The sequence below is a fragment of the Hylobates moloch genome, unplaced genomic scaffold (assembly GCF_009828535.3).
Source record: "Hylobates moloch isolate HMO894 unplaced genomic scaffold, HMol_V3 SCAFFOLD_5, whole genome shotgun sequence".
In the NCBI taxonomy this organism is placed as follows: Eukaryota; Metazoa; Chordata; class Mammalia; order Primates; family Hylobatidae; genus Hylobates; species Hylobates moloch.
Window position 1 is genome coordinate 140,728,998 of NW_026652280.1, and position 23,888 is coordinate 140,752,885.

At 44.0% G+C, this 23,888-nt stretch overlaps 1 protein-coding gene across 3 annotated transcripts in view; it reads left to right on the forward strand.

The window, feature by feature from the left end:
- The window catches only part of ZNHIT6 (zinc finger HIT-type containing 6), a 116,516-nt gene that overhangs the window by 78,961 nt on the left and 13,667 nt on the right, over window positions 1–23,888 (forward strand). For 2 of the 3 annotated variants that reach the window (XR_009213695.1, XR_009213697.1), the window contains 2 exons: window positions 2,459–3,589; window positions 5,320–5,536. The gene's annotated coding sequence lies outside the window, so the exon portion shown is untranslated. Of the gene's footprint in view, window positions 1–2,458; window positions 3,590–5,319; window positions 5,537–23,888 lie in introns of those variants that run through there. The other variant, XR_009213696.1, reaches the window with a different exon arrangement.

Consider the following 23,888-nt stretch of genomic DNA (forward strand, 5'->3'; position numbering starts at 1 on the left):
GTGTGTGTGTGTGTGTGTGTGTGTGTGTGTGTGTGTGTGTGTGTGTGTGCGTGTCCCCTTGGGGGTTTCTCCAATTTACGTGAGAGTTGACTAGGCATTTGAAAGTATATTTTATCTATAATATCCAGGCATTTTGTCTGCCTTATAGCTAGAAACACAATACCTCCTTCCTTCTATGAGCATGTGATATCATTCTGGGAGACATTCATCTAATCGCCTACATTTATTATTTTTTCTGTGCTAAGCAGTAATAATCAGGTACATATATGAACATGATGAGAAGCATGCCTATAGTGATGTGAAGATACAGAGGTAAAAGAGACTAATTTCGATAGGAGATCTGGGAAGACTGCAGATAAAAAGGAGTTGGAGCTGGATAGTAATAATAGTATCTTAACTTTTATCTAGTGCTTACTCTGGACCAGCCACTGTGGCAAATACGTCAACATATATGGTCACCTTATCCTTACAACAAAGCATACAATTGGTATTATTCTTATCATCCTGATTTTATAACTGAGGTGCAGAAAATTTGAGCAATTTCCTCAGAGTATACAGAAAGTAATTGGCAGTGCCTGGATACAAATTCAGTTTGAGCCCTGATCCAAGGCCTTTTAGCTATTATGCCTTTCTTGTGCTTGAACAGAGAGGCATTGGGGGAGGGCATTCTATCGAAACATTCTATCCAAACGTTGAAGAAGATAATGACTACCTCCTAGAATGTTGTGAGGATTATTGTGAGATTAATATAAGGAAAAGCAGATAACACAGTGCATACTACATGATAGGCACTCAATAAATGCCTACTTTCTTTCCTCTTTAACTTTTTACCACCAACTCATCCATAAATTCCTTTAGGGATGGGGCCATGCTATATATGAAGACATGCCTCATCTCCCACAGAACCTTGTATTGATTCGTGATTGATATTTTGACTGATTCATTGATTAAATTAATGTTAATTTGATTGATATTTTGACTGACACATTGATTAAATTAATATGTTAATTAGATTGTGGTTTTGGGACTTAGGTTTGTGTTGCAGTGTAGTTCTCAAAGTACTTTTACATTGATTAGCTCAATTTATCAGCACATCAATCCCTAGAGGGAGATAGGGCAGATGCCTGGCTTTAGTGATAAATGTGAATTCTACTGAGGTAGGAATAGATCAGTGCTAGGAAAAGAGTGAGTATGAACTACGTGCAACTGGATAGAAAGAACAAGAGGAGAAGCCCCCAAACGTGGGAGTCTGGGAAGTCTCAAGGAGGTAGTGGCAGAAGACCAGGCTTTTATTCTGACTGATCTCTTCAGTTCCAACCCTGTCATCAGCCAACTGAGAGAACTTGGAAAAAGTCTTCAGTTTCTCTGAGTCTTAGCTGCCTCATCATTCAGGCATCACTCCATGCTTGGATGTGGGTCTCCATGTCTATCACACTGTATCATCAGTTTTCCACATTGGACTATGACCTCCCTGAGAGCAAATATTCCGTATTTACTTGTTGTAACTCCAGCATTTAGCACGTGCTTGAGTTATAGAAGGAGCACAATATCTATTGCATAAATGATGAATGAATAATTTGGATAAAAAGAGAAAAGAGAGCCGGGCATGGTGGCTCACGCCTGTAATCCCAGCACTTTGGGAAGCCGAGGCGGGTAGATCACAAGGTCAGGAGATCGAGGCCATCCTGGCTAACATGGTGAAACCCCGTCTCTACTAAAAATACAAAAAAATTAGCCAGGCGTGGTGGTGGGCGCCTGTAGTCCCAGCTACTTGGGAGGCTGAGGCAGGAGAATGGTGTGAACCTGGGAGGCAGATCTTGCAGTGAGCTGAGATAGCACCACTGCACTCCAGCCTGGGTGACTGAGCAAGACTCTGTCTCAAAAAAAAAAAAAAAAAAAAAAGAGAAAAGAGGAGAGGAGAAACAAGGTCAATGTCATAGATGCAGACCTAAGGTACCACGAGAGGAAGCAAGTAGGAAACAAGCTGAGCCAGAGAGATGGTCCTGCCCATAATGGGGCATTTAATCAGCTGGATATGATCATGTCTGATTATGAACTTGAAGAGTCAGGGGCTTCCCCAGTGACTTTAATAGCAGCCTGTCCTTTCTATTTGTTTAGCCCAACTTTATTTTTGGAGATAGCACAAAAGTGAATTTTAGCCCTGGCTTTACCCAAAAGGCCACATATTCCAGACAGTTGAGAAGGCTGAATTAGTGGGGTATGTATTAGTGAGATTTTACACCGTTGAGGTGTTACACGGTACTTTGTGAACATGGCCATAATCAGTATTCATCTGCACAGTAAGCCTCCATTCCTTTGGGATCCCTTTTTTCTCACTCTTCAAGGTCGTTGTTCAAAGGCCAGCTTCTATACTTGCTTGTAAAATTCTGGGCTCACGTCTAGGGGCAGCTTACCCTTCCTCCCCTCTATAACTTCCCATTTCTTTTTCCTTGCCCAGGGTCCATTTCAGCAGAACTTCATGGACCAAGAAGCCACAAGCAACTGGGAAACAGTCCTTTCTTTTGTTTGGAGCTTAACAATATGGGGTTAGGCCCAAGGAACCATTGATCAGCAAATCAACCCAAAACTTACAAGATGTCTCTTACCTACCATTACAAGGGGATGCTGTAGTTCTTTCCACCCGTTAGGTGACTTAGATTAAAATTTTCAGGTCCTGGGTACAGGTAGTCTTTGGCACCAACAAGAAAGGGATCTAAGTACACATCCCAGGAGGGAACCAGCTAGCAGCTGTAGCTCATCTCACTTCTGAAGTGTGTCCTCACCCAACTGTGAAAATGACCTAATTGTGTATAGACAACAGCAATTGTACAGGGAAAATAATACAGTAATGCAAATATCCAAACCAAATTGGAAAAGCAAAGCAAGAAGAAGCCAGAAAATATTAGATCATTCAAATTGCAACCTGGCCAAGACAGCATCTGGGCGTGCATCCTCTGTCCTGCTTTTGTTCACATACCATCTCTAATGCCTCTCTGCATTTCTAGAATAAACCCTTTGAGTGACTGCACTCTAAGGAATAAGGTTTCTTTCAGTGTTCCTTCAGAAGCGGCAGGGACTTCCCCACTAGAATATTTCAGTAGAATACTTCCCCAGTAGAATACTTCAGTAGGCTTCCAGGGCAAAAAGGGCATTTCTTACTCTGAAGGGGTGGGTGGAAGAGTGGTGTACCTTTAGCAGCATATGTATTTTAATTGTGTGACCAAGGCAGATCATGCTTATTCGGTGCTTATTTTCCTTCCATACTGGGTCATTTCCACTTTAGTTCTGAAAACAGAAAACAATTGACTAAATGAAGAGCCTTCCTGACTGAGCCTTGGATCTCGCTGTGAACTTGGACAAAGAGATAGGGGTGTTTCCACTCTTCTCCCTCTACCTATCCTAAAGCTGTGCAAATCGGCCTGAGAGTCTGAGGAATAATGTGATCTCTCCTGGCACAATCTTATTTCTGTTCTCTACTGAGCAGCCCCCTTTCCCTTCTATGGGGAAATCACTCCTGGACAGGCTCTAGAGTCAGAAGCGGGATCTAGACGGGATAGGTGACCTCTTCAAGCTTTGGATCCCTCACGTGGTAAGCAAGAATAAATTTATTATTAATAGTATATTAATATTAATATTATGACTATATAATAATAGAATGATCCTGCCTTTGGGGTTTATGAGAAGGCAGTGTTATAGAGAGCTGCTCAGAGCACCTGGCACCAAGTGATTACTACCGAAATGGTAGGTTTTCTTATCACCACTTGGCTGTCCAACCTCCTACCCACCACCTCAGTGGGCCATCAGATACCTCAGCACAATTTCAGCGAGGAAGCAGCCAAGGAGCATTTCTGGTGATAAGTTTCACTGGATTCATGACAGTGAAACAAAGAATGACATTTCCCCAGTGAAATTCCTCCTCACCTTTAGCTAGTGAGGGCTGGACATTTTACTATAGGATCAGGGGCAAGCCCCTGCACAATCCCAGTTGCCTAGTTGCTTGAGAATTTCTTCATGTCAGTGGATCTCCATTTATCAGGAATATGAAGCCTTTAAAAGCTGGGGCTCTGGGAAGAGGGAGAATCAGAGGAGAGAACCAGGGACCACAGACAGACAAAGCCACCTTCCTGCATCAGCCAGGGAAGGGAATGCCTCTCAAGCTAGCCCGTCCGGAAGCTGCACCCAGGGACTGCCCGGGAAGGAAGCATAACACCAGCTTCAGATAAGTGATCCTGGGCAGAGATAGTTCCACAGTGACCTTGGGGCAAGGAGCCATGGGAAGTAGAGTGAAACAAAATCTTTAAAAAGTGCTGGATTCTAATCCCTGCACTCTCCCTTCCCAGCCTGTGGGCGTGGGCCAGGTGCTGGCCTTCGTTAGGCTGGAGAGTTGCATTTGTAAAATGTGTCTGACAGCAATACCGCCTCGGAGGGTCGCCGGGAGGGTAACCTGGGGCGGGCACGCCCCACAGCCGGGCGTGCCCAGGAGGCCCACGGCGATGGCAGAAGTGGGACTTACCAGCGTCTCCTCGCTGGAGCGGCCGGGCCGAGAGGGGCACCCCCTGCCCCCGCAGCCACACGCCGTCGGTCCTGAGGGACAGGTCGCACCTGTCCTCCCGCGGGGACCTGACCCGAACCGCCCTCAGGTTCCACAAAGCTAGGGCATGACCCCCCGGTCTCCGCGTGCGTCAAGCGCCAGCGGCGAGACTCCCGGGCTGGGGCTGGCGCTCGCGCGTCAGGTCTTGGCCATTGTCTTGTAGGAGGCCCGCGCCAGGCTGGCGGCGCAGCGGTCACTGAATTGGGGCCCTGCTTAATCGCAAATGGTGCAACCCAGTTTTTGATATTCTAAACTATTACCACACAAACAAGAGAAAAGAATAAAAAGATTTAGAGAAAGGAAAGGAAAGGAAAAGAACTCAAGTTTATGTCTGTTATTTGTTGCCATGGGATCCAGGTCAGCTGTATACATATGCAGCTCCTTTTTATTTAAAACAAAACAACAAAACAAAACAAAAAAACCTTTCAAGCTATGTACCGCAGTGGACAAAGATTACACCATGTTTGTGTTGCAGTGTTGCTATGGAAATGCATATGGTGGAAATTTGCAGAGAAGTCGAAGGAAGTCATATGTATGCATGACAAACATGAAGTTCAGGAGTGCCTGAGTGCCTCTCAGCCTGGCTGGGTGTGCCTGTGCCCTAAGGAGGGAGGCAAGGGTGTTAGAGTCAAAAAGTGGAGGGTTTAATTCAGTTCTGCCACCCAGTAGCTGTGTGGCCTTGGGCAAGTTACTGGGCCACGGCTGACCTTTACTCTTCTCTGAAACAGGGAATGACAACCCCTACTACTGTGCATCATTGTTGTCAAGATGGAAACAAGATGGCAGGTCTTGAGCACTGTACACAGTAAGTGCTTAATAAATGTTTCTGGAGTGATGGCAGCAGTCCCAATTATGCGCCAAGAATTTAGGGTCATTCATCGAATGGTCTAAAAATGTTCAGAAAGGTCCTTCAGAAAGGTGCTCTGGCCTGACCAGAGGACAACACTCTGCCAAGATTTGGCTGCAGTTTGGGCTTTGAGACTTGGGCACTGTGGGGAAGCTGAGTGTGTTCAGTGCTGGCCAGACTTGGTTGTGTAGACAGTTGTCATCACACTGGACAATACAGAAAAGTACAGACTCTCAGTTGTCAAGGGAACTGCAGGTGATCCACTCCAAAGAGTGGGAATGCGGAGTCAATGAGATGAAGTTGCATGGCAAGTTGGTAATGTATGTCAGGTGCAGCACTGTGGCCTCTCAGCTTCAGGCTCCGTGATCCTCCCACTCCATGTGGCTGGCAGCAGGCTAGCCTTCCCGTGCTCCAGCACCTTTAGGAGAACAGAAGATCATGTTTAAAGTGCTTACACTCCAGATGAATACTTTTGGAAGACTGGATAATTATTATAATTGTAACATTTTAATTTTCAAGTTAATTTATGAAATCAACCAGGCAAGTACTCTGCACATACCTTTGTGCATTTTGGCTTGCATTTCGAAAGATCTACAGACCTATTGGAATGCTGCCTGTGCACCCCACCCCCCAGCCCCAATATACTCACTAGAGGTTGGCAAAACACACTCTGAGAGCTTGTGGCCACCTTAATCAAGTTGCTAGATCTATCTGCACCCCATTTTTTGATCTGGAAAATGAAGATGTCAGACTAGGTGACTTATGAGGTCCTTCTAGCTGTAACTGGCTGTGACTGTACTGTCATTCATCTATCTTGAATAGAATACAAAAGATCTTTTTCAGTGTTCTAGACCATCAGTGTTCTAACCTACATTAGGAAACAATGAGGGAAAAAGTCTGCATCCTCCCTCAACAGGACATTCTAGTTTCTCTTAGTCCCTTGATGGGCCTTCAGAAATAAGCATATAAACTATCCCAGCGCACCCGTGCTTTTCCTGGGCATGCGTTCCCTCCTTGCCCCAGCCTGGAGACTTCACAATTGGGCCAACTGTTCCTCACCTGCGAGGGCATATGTAGTCCTGATTGAATGGGCTTCTGTCTTTGCTTCTGCTTTTTCTCCACCTTCATTGTGACTCAAGCCACTCTTTAAAAACTAATAGAGAGTGAAAAGGCAGGGTGGAGGGACCCAAGCAATTTTGTTTTAAAACTTTCTTTTTTTTTTTTTTTGAGACTGTGTTATGCTCTTGTTACCCAAGCTGGAGTGCAATGGTGTGATCTCAGCTCACCGCAACCTCTGCCTTCTGGGTTCAAGTGATTCTCCTGCCTCAGTCTCCCGAGTGGCTGGGATTACAGGCATGTGCCACCATGCCCAGCTAATTTTGTATTTTTAGTAGAGACAGGGTTTCTCCATGTTGCTCAGGCTGGTCTCAAACTCCCAACCTCAGGTGATCCACCCGCCTTGGCCTCCCAAAGTGCTGGGATTACAGGCGTGAGCCACCACACACAACCTAAACTTTCTTTTTAAACTACAAGCCACGTAACTTTGTCATCATTCTTTGTATACCGCAATGGAAGTTGTTTGGTTATTTTCCTGGCAAAATGGTCAAGGTGTGTGTTTAGATGGGAAATATATTATGTAAATCAACTCTATCTTTCTCTCTCCATATGTATATGTGTATGCTAAAGTCTTAAATTTGAAAAAATATATCTGCCATAAATGGCCATGGTACTAGTCACCTCATTAGTGCAATAGACATTGCCTCTCACATTTAAGACATTAGTATGTTTACTTAGCAAATGATATTAATTATGTGTCTAATGATAGGATTACTAATGACTTCCAAAGACCATAACGTTTCCCCTTTCTTCTGCCCCCCAATTATTTTGATTTGGGTTACACATTGGTAGAGATGTAGGAATACAACTTAGCTCAGTGTGGCTCTACTCCCAGCTCTGTCATTAACCAGCTATGTGATCTTAGACAGCCCTTTCTGGACCTTTTCCTCATCTAAAAGCAAAGGACAGCCTTGGGCCATCTCTCAGATGCCTTCTGCACTAGCCATCTTGGGTTCTGCCACCCTTCAGCCTGAAGAGGTTGTCTGCTGCCAGCTACTGTTGACTCTTGGAACTTCTGTTCACAAGAGGCTTGTCCTCGGGCTCTAACCAACTCTCAAAATCTTTTGCACTCGAAATCTTTTGCACTCTAAACTTCATCTCAGGAATGAAGACTGAGGCTTTTGCTCAGTGTTGGTTTCAAAACCCGAGTCAGGAAGAACCTTCCATTTAAAGGCTAATTCAAGAGTGCTAGCCCTTCCCAGGGTAGGCAGGTCATATTTCCGGGGTGTTTGCTCTGTCAGCTGATGTTTGCTTATCTCCTGTTCACTCATTCGAGGTTAACATTCCATTGCTTTGCCTTCTTCAGATTCCTGCCAGTTCAGCTTGTGTGCCCCAGTGAAAGCTTTATGAGTATTTCTCATCTCTGCTCTCTTTTTGGAGAAATTTCCAGGAAGGAATGTGATATAATTGCATTCAATACAGCTGAACAGTGTGTAGTTATCCAGGAGTAGGTTCCTGGGCCAGAGAAACAGCAGACACTGGTGACAGGGGCTTTCTATCCCTGCCTTTCTGGGAGAGTATGTGATCTCCCCTGCACCCTCTCCTCTTGGCTGCAGTGGGTATGAAACACCTTTCAATAGATGCCAGATTTAAAAGTCACTAAAAAGTAACATGTCTTATTCAACATTCTACTACTCGTCAGAGAAAATTGTTATAAAGCATTTAAATGGAAAATTCTTTCTGGACTTGGTAAGGTTTGTTTTCAACTTGCCCCACAAGCTCTTACTTTTCTTTTCCTATGCTTATTCTTCCTATCTTTTCTTGCCTGCCACAAGAAAGGTGAAAGCCAGTGGACGATTTTTTTTTTTTAATATTATCTTGGGTTTTCTGTAACTTTTTTTTGCTGCTAGAATAACCAAATGAGATCACGACCAATTTGAAGGGATATCTGGCAGCCACTATAATTATCTGTTACAGGTTGGCAGGTAAATAGAGGAGAGGTCTTTTAGGATCCATGTGAGGAAAAGGCCCATGTGGGGAGAACGGATGCAGTGGGCCAAAGAACAGTATTATTCTGGTAAAACAGAGTCTGTGGTGCCATGAGACACATCATTTGCCTCCCCCTTTCCTGCACAGGCAGCATGTGGTGTTGGGAAAGGCCCTTCTGGAAGGGTGAACCACAGGAATGCAGCCCTGCATGTTGGCTGATGAGCCAATCAGAGCACTGACGATTGGCCCCACACGGATGTACAGATTGATTCTGCTATGTAACAGCTCATATCTGGAAATAGATATTCCTGTCTGTGCCAGGCTAGGGATGGGGTGAGGCTGGGGACTCATGTGAAGGTCTGGGATTTCAAATTCATAAGCAGGACACCAGGTTGGACAGCATGTGCAACTTCGCTCTGTTGGTATTTTGTTCCTGCCCCATGTGTTATGACTTCTTTCCCAAACTGATATTTTCTCCTGAGTCTTAGGGCACAAGAAAGCAAACAAACAGACGGAATACATTAGCCACATCTTTTTTCTTAGACCCTTTGCTGATATTGGTTAAAGCTGCTTTGCTCTTTGCTTGGAAGTAGTTTTGACTCTACTTTTAAAGTAACATTTGCCAAGAGAATGCAAACCAGTGCTTTGTCATGATTCCTCATGTTTGGGGAATTTGAGATTTGAGTTCTGGGCTGAGTGGATGAGGCCTCAAAAAGCATGTCTTATTGAGCTGCGGCCGCAGAGACACTGATCAGAATGGGAAGGCTGTGCTCCTTCCCCCTTCCTCACTCTGATGTAACTTTCTACACAAACCTCAGCTTGGGGCTGCTGGTTTTCATCGTTAGATACATCTGGAGATGAATTTTGGATACATGTGGACTCTTTAAGGCATTTACAAAGCACTTTATAGAAATTCAAAGGTTGTGAGGGCAAGATTGAGAGAAGGTGGGTATGACGTATAAGACCTCAGGCCAGCTGGGCTCATCCACAGCTGCAAGGGCCTTCACTTATCCAAAGATGTTGTTAAGGATCAACTGAAGGTCAATGACGTGGGTGAATCTCATAGGCATAAGGATGAGTGAAGTGTGCCAGACATAAGAGTGTATGCAGCAGGATTATTTTCATAAAAACTGCATGAACAGGGCTTGGTGCAGTGTCTCACACCTGTAATGCCAGCAGTTTGGGAGGCCAAGGCAGAAGGATCACTTAAGCCCAGGAGTCCCAGGAGTTGGAGGTTATAGTGAGATATGATTGTGCCACTACAGCCTGGGCAACAGAGCAAGATCCTGTCTCTAAAAAACAAACAAACAGACAAACAAACCACCACAACAACAAAACTACAGGAATAGGCAAAACTAATCTATTTTGTTAAGTCAGGAGAGTAGTTACCATTGGTGACAGTGAGTAACGTCTGGAATAAAAAATGAGAGACTTTTGGGAAACTAGTAATGCTGGTAATGTTTCTTCTTCAGGGTACTGTTTATAGGGTTATGTTCAGTTGTGAAAATGTATCCAGCTGTTCACTTTCTGTATGTATATTTCAAGAAAAACATAATTTATGTTTTGAACTGTAAATTATGTTTCTGTTGAAACATACATACGAAGTGAATATACTGTAAGTGTACAGCTGGATACATTATGTAAATTATGTTTACTGAGGGGCAGTTCTATGTACATTGACATGTAACTGTCTCCAAGGTATAGAGTTAAATGGGAAATGCAAGAAACAGAACAGTATGTATTGTATGCTATACATATATTATACATATATGACTCATACAAATAATGTAATTATACATGCATAGAACATCTTTGGAAGGACACTAGGAAGAGTGGTTGCCCCTGGGGTACCTAGAGACAGAGGTAGGAGGAGAACTTGCTTTTTTATTCTATGCCTTTTGAATTTTGTTTCATGTGCTCAAATATTTTACTCAATAAAATTATTCATTAGATATTAATTAATTAATAAGGAAGACATGCTAAGTGCAACAAACCAATCACCAATCCCAAAAGCACAAATACTATATTATTCTACTTCTATGAGGGACCTACAGTGCTCAAATTTATAGAGACAGGAAATAAGATAGTGATTGCCAGGGGCTGGAGGGAGGGGAGCATGGAGAGTTAATGTTTAATGGGTACTGAGTTTCAGTTTGGGATGATGAGAAAGTTCTGGAGATGGATGGTGGCGACGGTTGCACAACAATGTGAATATACTTGATGCCACTAAGCTGTACACTTAAAAATTGTTAAAAAGATAAATTTTATGTTGAGTATATTTTGCCACAAAATATTTTAATATGTGAATTAAGGCTAAACAGCCATTTTATGATTAGTGTAAATTTATGCAATGACTCTACCACTTGCAAGCTGTGTTTTAACCTCCCCATGTCTCCATTTCTTTTTTTCCTTATCTGGCAAGTCGGGTACTATTAGTACCACCTTAAGGGGCTGTTGTAAGAATTAAATGAAAGAATACATGTAAAATGCTTAGAATAGTCCTTGGAACGTAAGTGCTTAAGAAATATTATCATTATTGTTTTTTATTATATGTTGTGAAGCAGAAAAGCAAATTACAGAATTCTCTGTAATACCATCCCCTTTATACTTTGTGGGGAGAACACATGCTTATGTGTGCATGCGCACGTACCTAATGTACTCACTCATGCATCCGTCATATATTGATCAAATACTGTGTGCTAGACATTGTGCTAAAGGTTGGGCAGACACTGGTGGTGTCAGGGTGGAGAATGGTGATGATGGTGGGGTTATTTAAATAGAGAAGTCACAGGAGACCTCTCTGAGTAGTTGACAATTCCGAGAAGCTTGTAGCAGCTATGAGGAAGCCATGCAAAGAGGAGAAGAGCTTCCCAGACAAAGGCGGTATCATGATGTGAGATGCCAAGTTGGAAGGCCTCTTGTGGGTGAGTAAAAAAGAGGATTGTCAGAGGAGGTTGGAATATACATAGGCAATTCCAGAAAGATGGCGAAGAAACTGTTAATAGTGGTTTCCGCAGGGAAGTGGTATTCAGGGAGGTGTGGGAAGGAGGGTGTGGAGTGGAGAAAAGGAATTTTACTTTTTACCTTATTCCCTTCTTTACGGTTTGAATTATGTACCATAAGGATGTATTTTGTCATTAGAAAAAAAGGCTGGTTAATAAAAAATTGAAGAATCTTAATGATTAATAGTAAGGAATCTAATAGCCTTTCCTTCTTTCAAGAATCACCTCATCTCAACTCTCCAGTTACTTTTCATGAAGCGAGAGTATAATGTCATTTATATCTACTCATTGGTCTGAAAGTAGGGCAGAGGTTACCTTCTCCTATCTATTCAGTAATCTTTTTCTTTGAGTCAGTAATGGCTTCTTCTAATTCCCTTCTGTGAAACTCCTGAACCATCTCTTCCACTAGGACTATTTTTACTCTTTTTTTAAGGGCTTTCAAATTCATTTAAGATTTTTACTTTGTAGTCACTGCAATAACAGACATACGCAGAAGCGGCTACTCAGCCTTTCCAGTTGGAGTAGAATGGGGACAAGGAATGACCGAGAGAGACTGAGGTCAAGGGAAGAACTAAAGCACTGTCCCTCCAAATGCATTCTGGAGGCTCCATTGGGCTGGGTGCTTTACTTCTCTGGATCTCCCCTGGGGTCCCCAGAGCCTTGCTAAAGTTAGGGTTTCTCTGTAGAGTGTTCTGAAAAGCAGAGAAAGCTTTTCCTTGTCCAAATGGAATCCCAGCAGTGGTTAAGATTGCTTAGACTCATACCCATGAATCAAGGCAATGGATGATGTCTTCTAGGACAGATGTCAAAACCAGCTCTGAGGCATGGTGCGGTGTGAGCGGGGAGAGGGTAGGCTAGATGTCTCCTAGCATTTTCAATCCTGTAAACTGAGCTGCAGTCAGAAAGGAGGAAAACAGAGCATCTGATCTGTCTGTGGCCTGCCTTACTGAGAATTTCATTGCCTACACGGCAGCAGGAGAAGTAAGGTGAATAACACCAATTTGAAACCCCATGTTAGGCTATGTGTATGCCCAGCCCATACTCCAAATATCTCTCCTGCATCCCCTTTGTTAATTCTCTGGACATTTTTATAACTGTTTCCAACTGGAAGAAGTGCATGCATTGAAATTTTGGCATCAGGTCAGATGTGCCACTGGGGTTTCTTCTCTCCCAAGCTGCCCCTCCTGCTGTGTGTGTGTGATGTCTAAAGACCTTCCCGTCTGGACAACTCACACATGGCATTGGACGTTTTCCTTTCAGGTTTATCCCACGCAGTCCTATTCCAGGAAGGCCTCCTCTTCCCCACACCACTTAGTGTGTAGACAACTCACTCTGCCAACAATGAGCAACAGTATGAACAATAAACTAGTATTTATTGAGCACTTATTGTATGTCAGGCTGTATTCTAACTACTGTATGTGGATTAACTCACTCCCCATCCAGTTCTCTGAAGAAGGTGTGGTTATTGTCTCTGTTTACAGATGAGGAAACTGAGGCACAGAGTGGATGCTTTCATGGCATTTCTCTTCTGCCAGTGATCTCCGCTCTGTGAGCGAGCCAGCCAGTCTCTGTGTTTAGCCAGCCCCTGCCACAGGGGTCTGGCTCTTAGTGAATGATTGCTCCTGGATCTCCCAAACTCTTCATATACTTTCACATCCTGAGCAAAAAAATGCGTCCCAAGATTCCTCCTGCCAGCTCCATCTGTGAAGCTTGTGGGCCGGTGTTTGAATAAGAATGACTAAAGGGGGAAGAGGTTTTATGAACTTCAGACTGTGAACTCAAGGAAGAGAGTGAGTCAGGCCTCCACATTCCTGAAATACTTTCAGGAGGCTCAGTGACCTCAGACAATAAGAACCTGAGGCAGAATGTCCTTGGGAGGCCCTCCACCAGGAAGAACGTGAGGGCAGATGCTCTGCTGTGCTGCTTTCTGTGGGTTCCATGCACAGTGTGTGGGTTGGAGGAAACCACTAGCCAGAGGCCCAGGCCTACCGAGAGCGCCACCTTGGTTTTGCCCAGGCTGACTCCTCTCCCTGGAATGCTTGACCCCAAAAGCTTGTGAGCTTGTCATCCCAGACTCAGCTCATGTGTCACCTCCTCTGTCTGTTACAGGTAGAAGAGGCTTTGTGGTTGAGACACCACAAGGAATTGCACTTGCTTCTCTCGCTCCTAAATTCCCTAGAAAAACATTGCTTTCAACATGTGTGCCCAATACATTCTTCATACCTATACTGAGGTTGGCAACAGCTCCAAGGTTGAGCGAGCCCTGTGCCGGGGGTGGCACATGTGGGTGCTAGTTCCATCTCAGGCCTGGGCCATGTAACCTCCCACACCTCAAACTCTTCCTGATTAAAATGATATGTTTTGATCTACGTCTCCCATAGATGGTGACCTTCTGAGGTACAGAGACTTTTAACCCAGGCACTACTTTCAGAGTGGAGCAGGCACATAGCTATTCAATAAGTTTAAATAATTACAAATCTTTCTCCCCAGCTTCTATGTCTGTCCATCTCTTTCCTCACCAAGCTTAAACCCATGATTGGTATGAGGTGTAACCATCCACAAAGGGAAAGTATCATCCACTAATTTTTTTAATGGTGCTTTCTTGTGTTTCTCATGTGTGCATGCGTATGTGCATGCGTGCATGACTGTGTGTGTGTGTGTGTGTGTGTGTGTGTGTGTGAACAGAACAAACGAGAGGCTGCACTAGGCTGAGCTCACCGCAGGGGTGAATTGTAAAGAATGACTCTCACCCAAGATGAACATGTTACCTCAGGAATTCTTCCATGATCTTTGAGCAGGGAAGGAGTGAAAGGGTGTAGTTGGGGCCCGTTCTATGGATTGAAAAGCTGAGAGAGCACATTCAGTCAAGCAAATCCTCCAATAGCTGCACCACTTTCCAACAGAAACAAGGGAAGGGTGGCTGAAGAAGAAAACTAACTAGGCTGTGGGTTACTGCCCTAAAGGCCAAGATGTAAAGCCATAGAGAAAAGTGCTTTCAATTGTAGGCTCGTGAAAGCTACTGAGATTGGTGACTGCACCAGTGCCAAGGAAAAAGCCCTGCCTGGGGGTGGCAGGTGTGGGTTCTAGTGCCATCTCTGGTGCTAAGGAAGTTGGTGGGCTTGGCCATGTCATGCAACCTCCCGTGTCACTTCATGTGGATAGTGAAGATGTTGGGTTGATGACGGGTTTAACTGAGGTTTTGTCACTCCTGCTCACCTCCTGTGCTCTCCTTGTGATCCACACAAATGTTGTTTCTCCATTGGCCAATCTGGGACTCGTCCTTGCCTCCACTTTCACCCTCCAAGAGAGGAAGGAGGGAATGTGGGTAAATGCAGGTGCACATGGCACACATTCCATCAGGCAAATGGGAGTTGAGTGACATAAAGAGTTGGAAGTCCACTTTCAGGCTGGACAGGGAGATACTCTTCCTCCATCCCATCTTTACCTCTATTCTTGCCCACCAGCCCAATCCCTGCAGCCCTGCCCAGGGGTGGTCTTTCCCTCATTCTGCCTGAGCAGTGGAAGCTGCCTGAGGAAGCTCAGTCCTGCCATCCCAACCAGAGCTGCCCTGGTTCACTTTGCTGCACCTGCCAGACCTCCCAGGTAGTTAATGATCTCCCCCTGGGCAGAAGAGCCCTTTAATAATTTACCAGAGTAGATAAAGAAAAAAGCATAGTTCTCTACTTGGAGGCCAATTACATTGGCAATCCAGACAGTATAGATGGAGTTAAGACTAACTTCAAGTTCAAACTCAATTTTTTTTTGTATGGGAACCCTGCCTTATAGCTATTTATATGAAGTCTTATCAGAACCTTCATCCAGATATTTAAACATCCCAGCCCTACTATATGATCAGCACTTTTGGGCTCCTTCACTAGTCAGGAGAACTCACTATATAAAGCAAAAGAAACCAAAATGCCCTAGAACAAAATGAAATTTAAACACTTGAACTCCAGAGAAAGAAAAGTGATTTTGCATTGTCTAACTATTTGAGTTCCTTATTAGAATTTGAAAAACACTCTTCTGCAGGGAATTATATGTTTCCTTGAGTCAAAAGTAGACTCAAAGCCAGTATGGTACAGTGGAAAAAAACACCTCCTTTGGAATTAAAGAGGAGACCTAGGTTGAAATCTTGCCTTCAGCTAAGATTGAGACTAAGAAACTTACTGAGGCTCTGTGAATCTCATTTTTCTTATCTCTTCAGTGGGAGCAATAATTCTGTCCTTGGGATTTTTATATAAATTTTAAACATGCAAAGAACAACCTAGGATACTGTAGACAGTAAATGATGTATCATTGTCATCACCATCATCATGGAGCCCATATCCTGAAAAATTTGAATTTTTGTAAAGATGTGAGCAAAAGCTTCCCTCTCAAAAGTATAACGATGACATCTAATAAGGGTAAATGTGATAGACTGTGATACTGGCAGTCCCCAGTGAACTACCTCCCAGTGTCCATGGCTTTATGTAGTTCCCTTCCACCTTGATGCTGGGCTTGATCACGTGACTTGTTTTGACCAACAAGGTGTTAGTAAGTTTGGAGCAATCAGAGGCTTAATAGGTTCTCGTACATTGAGGCTTGTCTTCTTGTGACACTCCCTCTTAGAAGCCAGCCCCTTGGCTGTAAAGAAGCTCAGGGTAGAATACTGAGTGATGAAAAGCCACAAGAAGAGAGACCCCAGAGAATGAGGGGTCATTTGGAACATTCCAGCCCCAGCCAAGCTCCCACCTGGGTGAGTGACCGCATGAGTAACTTCCCAGCTGAACTTCATCAACCAACAAAATTGTGACAATTATAAATTGTTGTTGTTTTAAGCCACCCAATTTTGGAAGGGTTTGTTACATAAATGTCAGGTCCTAAATTTACGTTACGGAAAGTCAACACTACAAGTAGAACTGACAGATTCTCCTTATAGAAGGTCATATGAAATAGACCATGAGATTGCAGTTAACCATAAACATTGACATACTACTAAGAAACTACATGCAAGCTTACCGTACTTACATTAAACAAATGTACTGGTTGATTGACCATACAGTTATTGAGTGCCTGCTGGCTCCTAGGTTTTGTGCTGGGAGCTGGTAATACCAAGAAAGTTAAAACAATTCTCCTATACTGTGTTGTCTCTTGGATTCTGAAATTTACATCTGCCCTTTAGTTCCGCTTGGGGATTGGGGGTTGGGGATGTGAGGACCAAGAGACCAAGAAAGTAAGTGCTCATGGTTCAGTAGGGAGGGTAGATTTGTAAACAGAAGTCCACTTCAAGATCCTACAGGAACTGATAGACTTGCTGCAGTTGGCACTCAGGGAAGACCTGGAGGGTTCTGTTACCCTATCAATATCTCATTTTTAGAGTGACCTTAACAGACTGAAGTATATTTGGAAGCAAGCAACCAGGGAAATGAAAGTCCTGAAGACAGATCATGTGAGGAATAATTGTAGCTGCTGTGTTTATCCTAGAAAGAAATAAAAGGTTGAGAGTGCACATGGGGAAGAAGCACATAATTTAGAGGTCTTAAATATGGCAATATGAAAGAGGATTAAATTCATTCTAAGGAATGCTGGAAGGAAAAACCTAAACAGTTACTGAAAGCTATAAGGAGATGGCTGTCAAGCTAATAGTCAGAAGAGTGGCTAACACTTCTGTAGTATGAGCTGTGGAAAGAGGCAGAGCGGGCAACAATTCCATCAGTGAGAGGCCTGGACCACCTCTGGCCAAGGAGGTGGGAAAGGGGTCTGGCAGTTGGTGGAGCCAGGGACCTCCAAGTCACTTCCAAGTGTAAGGTCTCACAATTCACCCCATGAATTCTAGCATCCTTATCCCAACTAGTGTTAAGAAGTAAAACAGATGGCCCCTGCCTGCCAATCGTGAGTGGGAGAATTGTCCACAGATGATGACTGGACTTGGCTCTAGCCCTCAGGAGTTAGCCCAGGAGATTATGGATTAAGGAGTTAGCCCTGACATCTGAACCCAGGAGACTGAGCTCAGAGATTAGGGATATGATGACTGAAGCCTCAGAGAGACACATGGGCACTGCCTCTAATGTCTCTCACCACTTTGAAGGGGTCATGAGAGCTTGTGTATTCCAGGGATTATCATACCCTGGGGGCAGATGCAGAGGAACAGGCCAGGCACATAGGGACACCCAGGCTTCTCAAGCATATGACAATTTAGGAAGGACCAGGAAAGGGGACTAAGCAAGTATCAGGACGTCATTGGTCATTTCTAAGTGGGTATCACAGCCCTGTGCTGGAACCATGCTCAGTGCTCCTAACTGGCCCTCTCCTGCTTCTCTCGCCTTCTAGCCTGCAAAACTACAGGAGCAAAGATCTTTTCAGGGTCCCCATTTCCTGTCAGTGGGTGCTGCAACACCAGCAGCACCAGGACAAGAGAGAGGAGTGCAGGCTCAGAGGTTTGTGGGAAACAGGAGATCTGGGAGATCAAGTTTAGGTTTCCCTGGAGACCTTGCAATTATGGGCCCAGGCAAGGGAAGGCTTCAGCTTCCCTGTAACTGACTCAGGTTAGGAGTAAAGGGGGAGGCTGCAGAGTGCCCTCTGTCTGACCGTTCCCTGGTCCCCGTGGTCTCACACACCTGTGCCTTTGCGCATGTTGCCTCACTATCTGGTGACTCTTTGCCCTTTCCTTTTCTCCCAACACCCAACTTCCAGATTCTACCCCAGGTAAAACCTCCCCCAACTCTCTCAGGAAGGAGCAGCCTCCGACCTGCATGGTATCATGCAGCAGAGCTTACTGTAACTAGACTGTGAGTTTCTCAAGGCCAGAGGCTGAGTCTTGGACATTTCTGCAGTCCCCAAAAGAGTTGGTGCAGAACCTGGGATGCCTCAGTTGCTCAGTACACAGGGGTTGAATGTGTGAAGCACATTCCTTGCCCCTGCACACATGTGGCGTGCCCACTGATGCCCTGTTGTGTGCAGCGTGCATCTCTCTGTGGTCCATCTCTCAAAAGTTGGAATGAAACTGGTCAGAAGTAACTATTCTAAAATAAAGTGAAATAAAGCAACACGTGGTTTCCATTTGCTACTTTCACAGCAGGGAAGCCCTGGCACCTGGGGAAGAGGTTTAGTCTAACTGGGGCCTGAGCAGAACAGGAACTCTCAAGGGAGAGAGGCAAAAACCCCTCAAGCCACTGACCCAGCACAAAGACTCTACTGTGGGGAAACCCAATATAAGGGTGTGCCTTGTTCTAAGGGAACAGGATACGCAAAAATCCAAAGTTATAAAATAGATAAATCAGGGAGTGGTTATTGACGTTACCAGAGAACTCACCAGAAGGTTCCCCAAAATAGCCAGCTCCCACGGTCCACTTAAACTGTGATTTTACTTTCAGGAGTTTGATATTACACACTGGTTTTCAGGAGAAACATAAATAGGTTCCTGGGGAGCCCGGCATTGCAGTGTGTCTGGCCAGCAGCTGGTTGACCAGGCCTTAAGGTGAACGGCCTTGAGCTGCTCCAAGTGCTGGAGAAGCTGTGGTTCGGAAGCTCCCTCCCCGCCTGCTCCAGGGCACACCGGACTCAGCGAGTCTGGCTGTTTCCAGTGTTAGGCGCAATAGGACGAACAAGGCCCAATCGGGACCTTCCTGCCTCTTCTTGAATGGGCTGGTTGATTACTCAGTGCACTTTTCTATTGAGAGAACATAGGATTTATATTAACTATTCACTTTTCTTTCATTCATTTGAGTGTTTTACAGTGTATTTTCTATGTGTATGACACTGTGCTAGGCACAGCAAAGTACAGAAAATTATAAGTATGTTCCCTGCCCTCTAGAAACTCACAGTCTAGTTGGAGAGGAAAGCCTTTGGATTTTGTTGATTCTAAAAAGTACTTTTCAAAAAATCCTTTAACAGTTCTGAAATCAGAATCCATCTTACTGCAGATGGCATGCCATAGTCTAGGTGGCTGATTTTTCTTAGTGGTATGTAAAATGATAGCGTATCTTGGAATCGTCAGGGTCTTACGCAGATGAAACAGGATATACGAAAATGCTAAATACACTTGTGCCTTGGGATCTGTTGGGGATTGGTTCCAGGACCTCCATGGATACCAAAACCCATAGATGAGATGCTCAAATAACTTATATAAAATGGCATACTATTTGCATATAACCTATGCACATCCTCCTTTATACTTTAAATCACCTCTAGATTACTTATATATACCTAATACAATCTACATGCTATGTAAATAGTTGTTATACTGTATTGTTTAGGGAAAAATGACCAAAAAAGGTCTGAACATGTTCAGCACAGACACTACCATCAGCTTTTTTTTCTGGATATTTTTTATTCACGGGTGGTTGAATCCACGGATGCAGAACCTAGGGATATGGAGGGCTGACTGTAATGGTTTAATGACATAGGACTCCAAGTGGGATTTGATGTCCTCTTTGTGAATACACCTCATGGGTTTGCCTTTCAGAGAATATGTGTCATAAGCTTAAATGAAGTTATCCAGGGAAGCTGGGATGGAGAGGCCTCACCCATCCTCCAATCTGGGAGCACAAAATGGTGGTGGCCCAACCCTGGTTCCCTTCCATACAGGCCGTGGGAAAACCAGAGCAAAGCAGCAGGAACAGGTCTAGGTGGCAGCTCTTCAGCTATGACATGACAAGATTTGTGCTGATTCTCTGACTCCTAGATGGCAAGTCCTCATTCATCTGTGCCTCCCAGTGCTTAACCTGTAACAGAAATATAAAAGACATTTCTGTGTGTATATGAGCATAGATATAGACATACAGATATATAAATATGGATATAGATATAGATAGATATTATATTAGTCTGTTCTCACACTGCTGTACAGAACTACCTGAGACTGGGTAACTTATGAAGAAAGAGGTTTAGTTGACTCATAGTTCCACAGGCTGTACAGGAAGCATGGCTGGGGAGGCCTCAGGAAACTTACAATCATGGCAGAAGGGCAAAGGGGAAGCAAGCACATCTTCACATGGTGGCAGGAGAGAGAGAGCAAAGGAAGAATTGCTACACACTTTCAACAACCAGATCTCAGGATAACTCACAAGGACAGCAAGGGAGAAATCCACCCCCATGACCCAATTGCCTCCCACCAAGTCCCTCCACCAACATTGGGGATTACAACTGGACATGAGATTTGGGTGTGGACACAGAGCCAAACCATATCCGATATATAGATGTATGTTAAATGAATGAATTTCTGTGATCGAGGCCAAAAGTTTATTATAAAAAGGGTGCAATATGACTGCTAATCTTAGCTTCTTGGCCAAAATTCAGAAAAATTCCTTACAATCTGTCTAATGTTACAGGGTATTTCTTCCTTTTCTTTTTTTGGCTTCACCATTCCTCACCCAAAAAAGCAGTGGCTCCTGTTGCTGGTGCTGAACCAGGGCCATGTTCTATTTATTTAAATGGCTGTGTTTACATAGCATGCCAAGGGACCTGGCTTCAAACTTATGAGAGCAGAAGGAGAATGTACAGCTTCTAGGCAGACACTGAGAGCAACCACAGGTATTAAATACATTCTTAGGAGCATATGCAAACACCTGAAATGGTTTAGACCAAGTGTATTGACATAATAATATAATCCAAATTCTTTAATTCAGTTATCATTATTAATATGGCACATATAGAGACTATGAATTGCTTTATAATTCTTGCCCATACAGAATGTTAAGACACTTGCTGTTTATACCTTTTTTGACATTCACTTTGTTTGCGAGTGTAGCTATAATGGTTCTTTTGCACCTGGGGAATAGGTGAGGTTTAGGGAGCCAGAATGGAGCTGCTTCTGTGGCCTTTTTTTTACCTATCACGTTGCTGCAGGCTTTAAAATCCTGGACGATTTTAGATTTAGAGAGCTGTGCACTGCTAGTGGTAAGTAGGAACACTACTCCAGGAGGAACCGGAAGCTGTTAAGGAGCTGGCCTCCTGCGGGAATCTGACCTGTGGCACTAACTCAAGAGCATCAGGTGGCAGTAACCAAGTCATCCAGGCTTCCTCTCTCTGGTTGTTTTGCCTTTGCTGCTGGATCCAAGGAGTCAACTGGGGCTGCCCTGGGTGACTCACCAGTGGGTCAGGCCCAGGCTGGGTCCTGTCGGCCTGAGACCAACCTGTCATAGCAGTCTGCTCTCTTGTCCCAGATGATGTGGTGTCCTGTTTGCACTCAGCTGTGTCCAGCTTGTATCTGATGGTGCCAGTGCTAATTCACCCTCTGCTGGCTGGCAGCTCATATTACCGTGGAGATGGGGGATTTCCAAAGATATCTCCCATGGAAGGGACAGGCCTGTCCCCATCACCGGGGCACATCTCCCATCTCCTATAGGTCCCTGTTTTTGCTTTTTCTCTTATTAGCCATAAAAAACAAGGTGCAAAATGGCTGTTACGACTCAGGTCTTGCATGAGGATATAAATTTGCTGACTTTGAGAGTACCCCAAGGCTTCCAATATGGTGGTTTTTTCCACTTCTGGAGTTAACCCCAAATAGTAAACTCTTATTCATCCTTCCAGACCCACTTCGAATGTTTTGTCTTCTGTGAAGCTTTCTCTGACTACCCTCTATGCTCTCATATTACTAGGTTCTCTCGCACTGTTACAGTGTACCAGGATTATTTTTATACATGGACATTTCTGCTAGGTGTGACATCCTTGAGGCTAGGGACAATGTCTTATTATTTCTTTGTTTGGCCACCTCGTCTGGCTGGCCCGTGGCCTGTCATGCACTATACACTCAGCAAATGATAAGTAAATGAATGAAAGAATTATACTCCTGCCAAATATTTGTTTGTTCATTCATTCACATCTCGGAAAGTACTTTCTTCTCCTTTGGAAGTAGCCATTGTTGTATTATTTATGAAGTCAATAGGCAAAAAAAGACCCAAATATATCAGTTAGGATAGTTTTGGCTGCAAGTAACAGCTTAACAAAAATAGTTTAAACAGTGGGGAGATTATTATCCACCAAACAAGAGGTCTGGATGGCAGCTGGGTCCAGGGCTAGGTAATCCAGCAGCTCAAGGATCTCTTTAGGGACCCTGAGGCTTTTGCCTTGCTGCTCCACTGTCTCCAGTGTGTCAGTCATGTTTCCTTCCTGGCTCAGGAAAGGTGATGTTCAGCAAAGAAGAAGGAACTTCTTCTACTGATCTCTTTTTATTATCAAGGATTTCCTTTCTCAGAAGTTTCTCTCCCCACAGAAGATTTCTCCTTCAGTATCATTGATCAATAATGAGTTACAACCCATCATTGAAAACGAAATGAGATCATCATGCAAGTCCTGATATTATCCTTTGGTTGAGGGTGGAGACAGGGCATTGCCTTCCCAGAACTTATGGGAGGAAGAACACCCAGACAGATCTGAGGCTTTGCTGACGAGGAGTCAAGGAGATGGGGTATGGCTTTTGGGTGGGCACAGCCAGGTGCAGCATTTAAACAACTATGGGACTTCAATAATGGAATGAAAGTCTATGAAACCATTACACAGACTGAGGGAAAACTACATGGATCAACATTAAATACCTTTCAAGGTATAATAAATGCAAAGCTATATGTGTATTCTAATCTTATTTATTTATTAATTATTTATGAGTAAATGGCAAGTGGACACATCCCCAAATCTGTAAGAATATACACTATGTGCTTAAAAGTGGCTCTCCATGCTGTGTGTGTGTGTGTGTGTTTGCATGTGTGAGAGAGAGAGAGAAAGAAGGGGGCCTTACTAGGAAGCTTCATGTTTGGCATTCTGTATTTCTTGTAATACTGAATCTGTATAAGTATGCCTGCTTTTAAAGGGAAACCAACAACAACAGAACTCAAACATTAAAGAGAACATCTTAAATGGCCAAGTCTCATCTTAAATGAAAGAGGTCAACTCAAGACATGGGCTCTTTTCCAAGAACAAACTAATTTGGAGGATAAGAGGGGCCTGTCTGAAAGTTTCCCTTAGGAGCCCAGAATGTAAACTCCCACTGTGGATGAGCTCCTTTATTTTAACCAGCAAATGCTCTTAACAGAAGAGCTGAGTTTTTACCACTCGGATCATTCTCTGTTTGCTGGAGAAAGGTGTTACCTCTGTTACGGGAAGTTGGTGGTGCTGATTCGCCTCTAGGAAATCCATGGGTGGAAATCTTCCCAGGAGCCCGGTTGACACCAAGAACCGGTCTCCTAGACAGATCTCCCTGTGACCCAGGTGCCTTCCTGTGCCCCAAATGCCTTTGTCAGGGAGACAGTCAGAGAATAAATCCTCTGGGGTCTACCTTTTACTTCATAAGTGGCTAAGTAACTATAACTACTTGGGCAAGTCTTCTATCTCGGAGTTCATTGAATGCCTCTGCAAATATAAGTATTATTTATTTGATAGCACTGGAAATAAGGACTTTGAGTCATTAAAAAAATTTTAGAGCCAACCT